Here is a 9,002-nt window from a genome sequence, read left to right on the forward strand (position 1 = left end):
GTCTAGCGTTGGTGATTTTCTATAGATATGGTCCTAACGTTATTTATTGTTTTGTTTTTTTTTTGTTATGAAGAACATTTTCCAATTTTTAAAAAAATGATGTAAAATTTTTTTGTTGCTGTAACCGTAACTGTTAGAGATTAACTGTTGTTTTTCATATGATTCTTGAGCGCATATCTCAAAATACCTTGAACCAAAATTTTATTCCGCTCCTGTGAACGATATGATAGTTACGGTCACATATATCGCGGTTTTTTTTAATAACTATCCTGTATAAATGATGAATGCAATATTATCAATAGCACAGGTACAAATTCTGCCAGCTGGGTATTCTGCAACCTGCTGCACTTACTTTACGAGTTATGTAGGACTTAAAAACAAATTTAACTGGGAAATATCATTCTATTTACAAATTACAGTACAAAATTACAATATAATTCTTCTTACATTTGATTGCTATTGAATTTAATTTATTCATGATAGTTAAGGGTATATTATTCTTAAATGTTAGGAAATCTGACTCAACAAGATGATTTAAATTAGAAATAAAGTATTAAATTATTAAATAATATCAATATTGTTATGATTTTACCCAAATGAAATAACAGTATAGTTAGGATTTTAAATAAAGTATTTTAGTTCTAAATAAAAACACAAAATTCAAAATTTCAGATCAAAAACTTGGATATGAAAATAATACTTGTAAAATTGAAATATTTCATTTTAAACAATTGGAACTGAAACCATAAATATAAGATTCAAAAATATCTAATGAAAATCTTGGAAATGAAAATAATAATTATAAAATTTAATAGTTTCATATAAAGCTTTTGGAAATATAAATAAAAGCAAGATTCATGTATTTCAAATAAATCATTTGGAAATGATAATAATAATTGTAAAATTCAAAAATATCAAATGAAAAACTTGGAACCTAAAGTAGTGAATGCAAAATTCAAAGATTTGGAACAAAACACTTGTGAATGAATGTAACAAACGCAAGACTCAAAATGCTCTTACAATATATGGGGGGGGGGGCGATATGTGATATAAGAAATAGTTGAGTAATTGAAGAAAAAAAAAATTGTATTTTGTAAAAACAAGTATTTGGATACAGTGATAATAGAGGGCAGCGTAATAACTGTCAGGAGTGTAATATTTTCTCCTGAGGTACTTACTACCTTAGTCTAATTATCATGTGCCATTAATTATTAAGTATATAAGAATCTTGGTATGTTATTTTTTTTTTTGTTCACAAGGATTGTATGCATATTTTTTAAATAATAGATTTGAAAAAATTTTAAAAACTCAATATTTTAAACTAAAATTCATGATATTTTGAATAATACTATAAAGAGATTATTTGCAATTATATTATAATAGAAAAATGCAATTTAAAATCAAATCAAAAGTACATAATACAAATCTTGAATTTAATCCGTCGAGTCAGTTCATGGAGGCTTTTTTTCAACACTAACTTTTTGATGAATCATGGCACACTAGGAGTTGGAACTTTTTGAAATTAAGGAGTATAAACACAAGAGGAAATTTTGAGCACTGATTAACTGGAACTTCTCTATGATGACAAGGAGCACAAAAAACACAAGGGTATTGAGCCGGAGTGTCGGATGAGGTCACAGGTTAGGCATGGTACCATCGCCGATGCGGTAACATGACGGAATGCAGGGGATATTGCATCGGTTGGTATGGAACGACGTAGCCGAAAGAGCTTCGCAATCGGAGACAAGCGTGGGTGGCCGCACCAATACGGAACCATCTTCGATGCACAGCGAATCAAGGAGCCGTACCGTAACATCCAATTGCCTCTCATTCTGGGGATTAATTTTTTTTAAAAATTTTCACAGGAAACTATCCTTGTCGACTAAATATTATGAAATATATTTCGAATCCTGTCGACTAAATAATATGTAACATATTATTTTGCAGCAGAAGGCAGGTTTGTAGACATAGACGAGACGTTGTATTTTTACTTTCGTTTAATTCTCTCTCTTCTCTACCGGGAGAGAAACATGATTATTTACAGGAAGGCGCAGCGCAGCTCAAAAGCAGAAGGCAAAAAAGGCCGAACAAATAATCACTAGTCTTATATAACATAGGATTTCTAGCCACGCGCCAATGTGGTGACCTTTGGCACCTTTTCAAGAGCACAGAAGATATCACTTTCATTTGATAAGTAGTACTGATGGCGCATAAGTTTACAGAGGATTTAATTAAACCGAAAGTGGAATTGGATCACGAAATAAGAGAATATTTTAGAATGAAGTTACGATGGGCTAAATTAAGATAAAGTTTTGGAATTTATTTTGGATTAAATTAAGAGTTTAAAATGTCATTACACACACACACACACACACACACACACATATAAAGTGCACTAAAAGTGCTTTACAAATTTTTATATCTTTATTCTTATAGCAATTTACTCGAGGGCGATACAACTTAACATCACTGGAGCAATCTGCTTTTAATAATAAACATATGTCAACATTTGAGCTCCAACAGAATTTACATGTTATTAGATGGCAACATAACCATGATAAAATGAACAACAAATGACTAATTTTCATTTATTAGCAAGGATGGAATTAATAATTTTAAACGTGTGGTATCTCTAATTTTTTTCAATATTTATTTATTTATTAATTTTTATTTTTTCGCATATATAATATAACAAAACATTGTAATTGTCGAAAAATTTTCACCTTGATATTTTGATGAATCACTATGCTTCAGACCTTAAAAAATAATAATAACAACAAGCTAAACAATAATAATTATAATAAAAAGTTAACAAATGACAATTTTTAAAAACAACTTTAAAAAAATTATATCAGTGAAAAGATATAGAGTTAAATGGATGAAATTTAATGTGCAGTTTTAACACCACTTACCCCCCCCCCCCAATTTTAGTTGAAATCTACATAAAGGAGAAGTTTGTCTGAAAACAACTGAGCAGGATAAATACAAAACATAAAGAGCTAGACGGATAAAATGTTTTACACTATTTTCTAAAATGTAGATCCATGTCAAATTTCGAACCAAGTCCCTCAAAAAAAAAAAAAAAAAAAAAAAAAAAAAAAAAAAACTGAACGTCTGAACATTCTCCCATATGCAAATTTGGTATGTGCTATTGTTAGCAGTTCTGTTTCAAATTTTGGTTTCAAGCTATCGATAAAATACGTCTGAAATGCATACACCTTTTTCTTCTCTATACTATGAAAGCCTAAACTTTCAGGGCGGGAGTCTGAAAATAAAAATCTGAGCTTTAGTGGCATTCATGATCTTGCGCATCTGTGACGGAATAATTTAGTTACAGTTTCCGAAGAGAACACTCCCACTGATTTACTATAGCTTGATTGAGAATCGGACATCAACCTTAAGATGGGTTTGTACTCTGTCAATAGGCAGCACATGCGAAGAAAGGCTGAAAAACGTTGTTCGGTTCATGGCAGGTACTTGTCCCGACGGGATAACAACATGCCTCTGTGTTGGATTTTTTTTTCTTACTGCGCATGCATTTGTAGATCTTTTTTTTTTTTTTTTTTTTACGGGAAAAAAATTAATCGTTTATTATAGATTAATTCTGACATTTTTTGCTCTTTGTTCTTTCTGATGCGAGGTTGTGTGTGTGTGTTTTCATTTTATTTGCCTTTTTTTTCCCCCTTATTTTTCTAAATTTAGGTATGAAGACTTTTTTTTTTAATTTTTATTTTACCACTTTTCTTTGTATAAATATCCATCATTTTAATACGATACGCAGTGAAAAAGAAAAATCCAGAGACGCCAAAACGGCAATTTATAGCCAAGCATGGAATGGCTGAATCTATCTTATGAAATAGTGGCAAACTTAAATCAGTTCCTTTGCATGCGTTTTCTTATTGGCCGTCTAATAACTGGCCGAATGTAAACCCATCTTTAGATCTTTGATAGGCAACTGAATTTAAAGAGAGGGAGAAACATGCAACGCTTCGCAGAGGTATAATGTAATAAAATGATTGTGTGTGTGCATTTTTTCAAAGTGTTAGTAGTCTTAAAGTATAAATAAACGATTTTCTCATTTTCAGCATGCATTACTTAACACATTCACTGCCACTACTCACGATTGATATCCGGGCCATCTATCTAATTAGTTGACCCCTTCTTTGTTATCTTTTAACTGTAGTAGAGAAAGTGTCATCTAATAACATAGATGGTTTGGTACAATTGCATATTATCTGTAACGCACAGGCGCGTTTGCGGCAGTCAATGTGTTAATCATAATCATATTCCTAAGTAATTTCATCCACTAGGTCCGTAAAGTCAACGGGTTCGTTTATAATGAGTGTATGGTGTAACACAATCAACATGCCTCAATAGTAAATGACGAAGTTTATTAACAAGGAAACACAAGTCGAGACCTACACATGCAAAATACACAGCAGCCCACAAGTAGTAATCAGTAACTAACAACTACAGCACACAAAGCGGCCGGACAGAATTCAGCATGAGGAGGGAATCTACGTAGCTACTCTCTACGGTCTCTCCAAACGTCCGCAATTTTCCACTGTCCTCTCGCTTTAGTTGTATCCAACTGCCGTCTTACTACTACGCGATCAGCTACTCCACACACGACTCGATGTTGCTTGTGTAATAAACACCAGGACTCGACATACAGCTCAATTCAGCAAACGATTGAGTTCCACTCAACGCAAGAGCTTTTCCATCCAGATACTTCGCCGTTGACTCGCTATCCGACTCTATACCAAATACATGACTGTCTAGAACAGGGCAAAGAACGTTCTCGAACAATCAAGCATATCTCAGTTCCTATTGGTTTTATCGCCAAAATTCATTAAGATTCGAGCATTATTCATTTTGTCGCCAAGGCAGCATCACTGAACCAGCATTCGATCAGCATCCAATAGAGCTGATCGTAAAACGGTCTTTTCTACGATGGAACTACCCATGGTGGGATTCAACATTAGAAATTTGTAAAAATATCATATTTGAAAACATTCTGTAAGATTGTAGTAGCAGTCACTTTCGTAACTCATATACACGATGCAAGTCGAAATAGCAGAATTATACTATTATCAGATTTGTGTAAAGGACACTTAATTAATGCACTTCAGCCTCAAAAGTTTTATTTTCTTCTATTTTGACATGAGAACAAATGATTCAATTTGCACAAACATTTGATTTTTACCCTACAGAAAGGCATCACGTAACCATTTAGCTACGCAATTTTATTTCCATTTATATGCTTCATATGACTGTTCCAAAGGGCAACAATGAATATTTCTTAATCCGTTTTGATAAACATTTATATAAAAGACCGATATATTCCAATAATAGTACAAAATAAGATTTAAACTGGTTACTTGGGAAAATACCGAGAAAGCTTTTGTATGAATAGTTCTATCATTAAAAATAATATCAAAAAGATTTTTTTTCTTTTGCATAGTAAAAAAATATATTGATAAAAAGGGACTTTTTCTTGTGCCAGAATTATTATATTGTAGTTTGTGGCACCAGGATATTGTTTAATTCATAAAATATCCATTTAGCACATTTTAATTATTTTTTTTTAATTTCGCGAAAATAATAATTAAAAATGTTATAAAAATAATTTTTCAAAATTATATGCAGCTATTCAAAGCACATATATTATTTTTGAAAATAAATAAAAAGTCATGCATTTTAAAGTGAAAAAAAAAAAAATGCATGCCATAATATGATGTGTTTTAGGGCACTTATTACATTCAATTGAGAGGGGTTTGCAAAAATCTAAGAGTATTAACGTTTGACAGTTGCAACATATTCGGAGTTTGTTTACGAATAAATAATTTTCACTTTCTTGCATGCAAAGTAAAATGAAGTATTGTAATCGTCAATGAACTCGTTTTTCAGATTTCGACGAATCTCCCTTTTTCAAATCTCCCTGAATTTCGAAAACACAGTTTTGGTATTATCTATCTAAATACACGCTAACTCAGACATACGCTGAGCAAAATGGATGAAATTTGGTATATGAATTTATCAAATTGTGAACAAAATCCATTTACAAGAATCCAGTCTCTCTCAATTACATAACGCTAAAACGCAAAGAGTTCAGCAAATAAAATTTAGTGCACAGGTTTAACATCTTAAATATGGAGTCATCAAATTTTGAACTAAATCTGTCAAAGGATTGACCATTTATTGGTCTATACTCTTGAATGCATGTAAATGCAAACTGACATATGTTGAGCAAAATGGATGAAATTTGGTATATGAATTTATCGAATTGTGAACAAAATCCATTTACAAGAATCCAGTCTCTCTCAATTACAAATTAATTCCATAATGCTAAAACGCAAAGTGTTCAGCAAATAAAATTTAGTGCACAGGTTTAGCATCTTAAATATGGAGTTATCAAATTTTGAACTAAATCTGTCAAAGGATTGACCATTTATCGGTCTATACTCTCGAATGCATGTAAATGCAATTACTCATAAGTAGAATGACTTAAATCAATGAAATTCAGTAGGCTGCATATGGAGTTCCATGTTCATTCAGTAGTCAAAACACGTTAAATATACATCTTCGCAGGATAGTTTCAGTAAAATTGACAGATTCACGCCAAAGATCGATATTTTGTAAATATTGATTGGCAATGCCATGCAAGGCATTTGCGGCCTTACCCAGAGTCTATAATTTTCTGCAAGTTGAGGGGAATAAGACTTTGATTGGTGAATATGTAAGGAAATTTCAAGGAGACCACTCCTGCTGGGGTTTTTTAATAGCATAACCAATGTGGATTTGATGAAAGAGGATAATTTATACAAGCACAATTTTGTCAGAGGACATTCTGTCAAGAAACAATATTAATTCAATATCACTAGGTATACCAGCTACTTATATTAATAAATAATCGAGAGGGAGAAAATTCTTTTGTTTCTTTTATTCATAACATACAAATTAACATTAAAACTATTACATTACATAACATTAAAACTATTACATTACATAACATTAAAATTATCAATATACATTTCTCATAAAAAAACATTTTTTCATAAATCTAATTGCACAATAAGACTTCGAAATGGCATTGACACAAATAAAGTAATAATATAAAAAACAACAACTCTAAATACATACATGTAGCAAGTATTCTATACACATAACAAATATTTGCACTTAAAAAGAAAAATGTTAAAATTTGAAAGTTTGCATTTTCTAAAATCATTATCACCAGGAACTAGATAATTCTTTTTTTAAAAAAAATCACATTAAACTTTTGAAGGCAAAAATAATAATTAAGAATTACCCACACATCAATATTCCATTTAAGAGAGAAAAAAAATTAATTTTAAGAATTACAAAGTTAAAATTTGGAAGATATGCAATTTCCACTCTTTTAATAACTACAAAATTAAATAGTAAAAAAAAAAAAAAAAAAAAAAAAATCATGAATAATAAATGATACCAGAAAGTAAAGATGTAGAATTTATATACATTAATGGTCCAAAGTCCTAATCTAAAACTGACAACATAAAAAAACTACATCACCATGAAAAACATTTAAGTAAAGTTGCTTCTAATCGATAATCTTAAGAATATAATATTCATTAAGATTATACAGTACAGTTGAAACTATTGCTTTTACAAGCAAAAACTATATAAAAATTGGAAAAATGAAATAACTATTACTCTCTTTTTTTATTTCACTGTTCCTATAAAACATTTTACTAGTAGAAAGTGTATTTATCTCCTTCATTATTCAGCATTTTATGTTAAATATTTCAATGAACAATGAAAAATATTAGTACTCAATTGCGAGACTGTATATAATAACCAATCTTAAAAGTTGGCTACATTCTATAAAAATATTTGCAGGTTAAATAACTGATTTAGAATTTCTATGTAAAAACATCTAAAAAACTTCAATTTTTTTTTTAAATTCAAAACCTTTAGAATGAACTGCTATGACTATTAGAATCAAATCTTAAATACTCACACCTTTGTTTCAACGTGCATGTATTTAATTTTTTTATTTAAAATGCAAAGTACTGAAAAAAATGGTAAAAACAGAGAGAAACATTTTTTTAGCTGTTCATTATCTTTCTCAGTATACAGCATCTTATGTTAAATATAAAACTAGATATACATTTGTAGCCTGAAATAGAAATGTTTCTGAAGTTTGATACTAATTTAATTATGGAAAATCATTGCAAGTTTCAAAGAAATATTCTTGTGAATTTTTGAATTGAAGTTAGGCTTGCTTCTACAAAGCACAATGAAATTCCTTGATTGTATTAGAATCAAACAATGCCGAATTCCATAATGTTTTAAAACAGTACTTTTAACAATGAATATTGTTATGCTATAGAAATTTTAATTGATAGTTGTGTGAATCATAAATTCTCTATGTATAACTCAAATGAAAATTTAATGAATGTCAATTTAATTTAACTGATAATTTATAAACAAAATTTATATAATTTAACAAATTATAAAATTTATAAACAAAAGAAAATCAGATTATTTATACTTTCTACTCTTAAGAACATTTATAGAACAATTAACTAAAAATAAAACTTTCAAATAACTATCTACAAAATAAACTTTGCATAAAAAAAATCAAAATTGTTCTCTTTTTACAAAATAAAAAATAATTAAAAAAGAAATGCAATGTTTTTAATGTAGTATTTGAAGACATGTATTTCCAAAACAATCGTTCAGACTTGACTGTCAGTGTCTGGAACATGCTATTCAACATACTTTCATTAAAATACTTGACTTTGTTGTCAGAATTGGAAAGTTGTATTATAACTTTCAAAACAAATGTTAAGAATTTACCATCAGTGTTTGGAAATACTTCCAAAACAAATGTTAAGAATTTACCGTCAGTGTTTGGCAATAAGAACCATCAGTCAATGTCTGATTTCCCATTAAGAAATGGGGGGGAAAATTCACTAGCAATTTTTTAAACAAAAACTTCAAGTTTCAATTTTATG

This window comes from Argiope bruennichi, chromosome 9 (genome assembly GCF_947563725.1).
Source record: "Argiope bruennichi chromosome 9, qqArgBrue1.1, whole genome shotgun sequence".
NCBI classification, from domain to species: domain Eukaryota; kingdom Metazoa; phylum Arthropoda; class Arachnida; order Araneae; family Araneidae; genus Argiope; species Argiope bruennichi.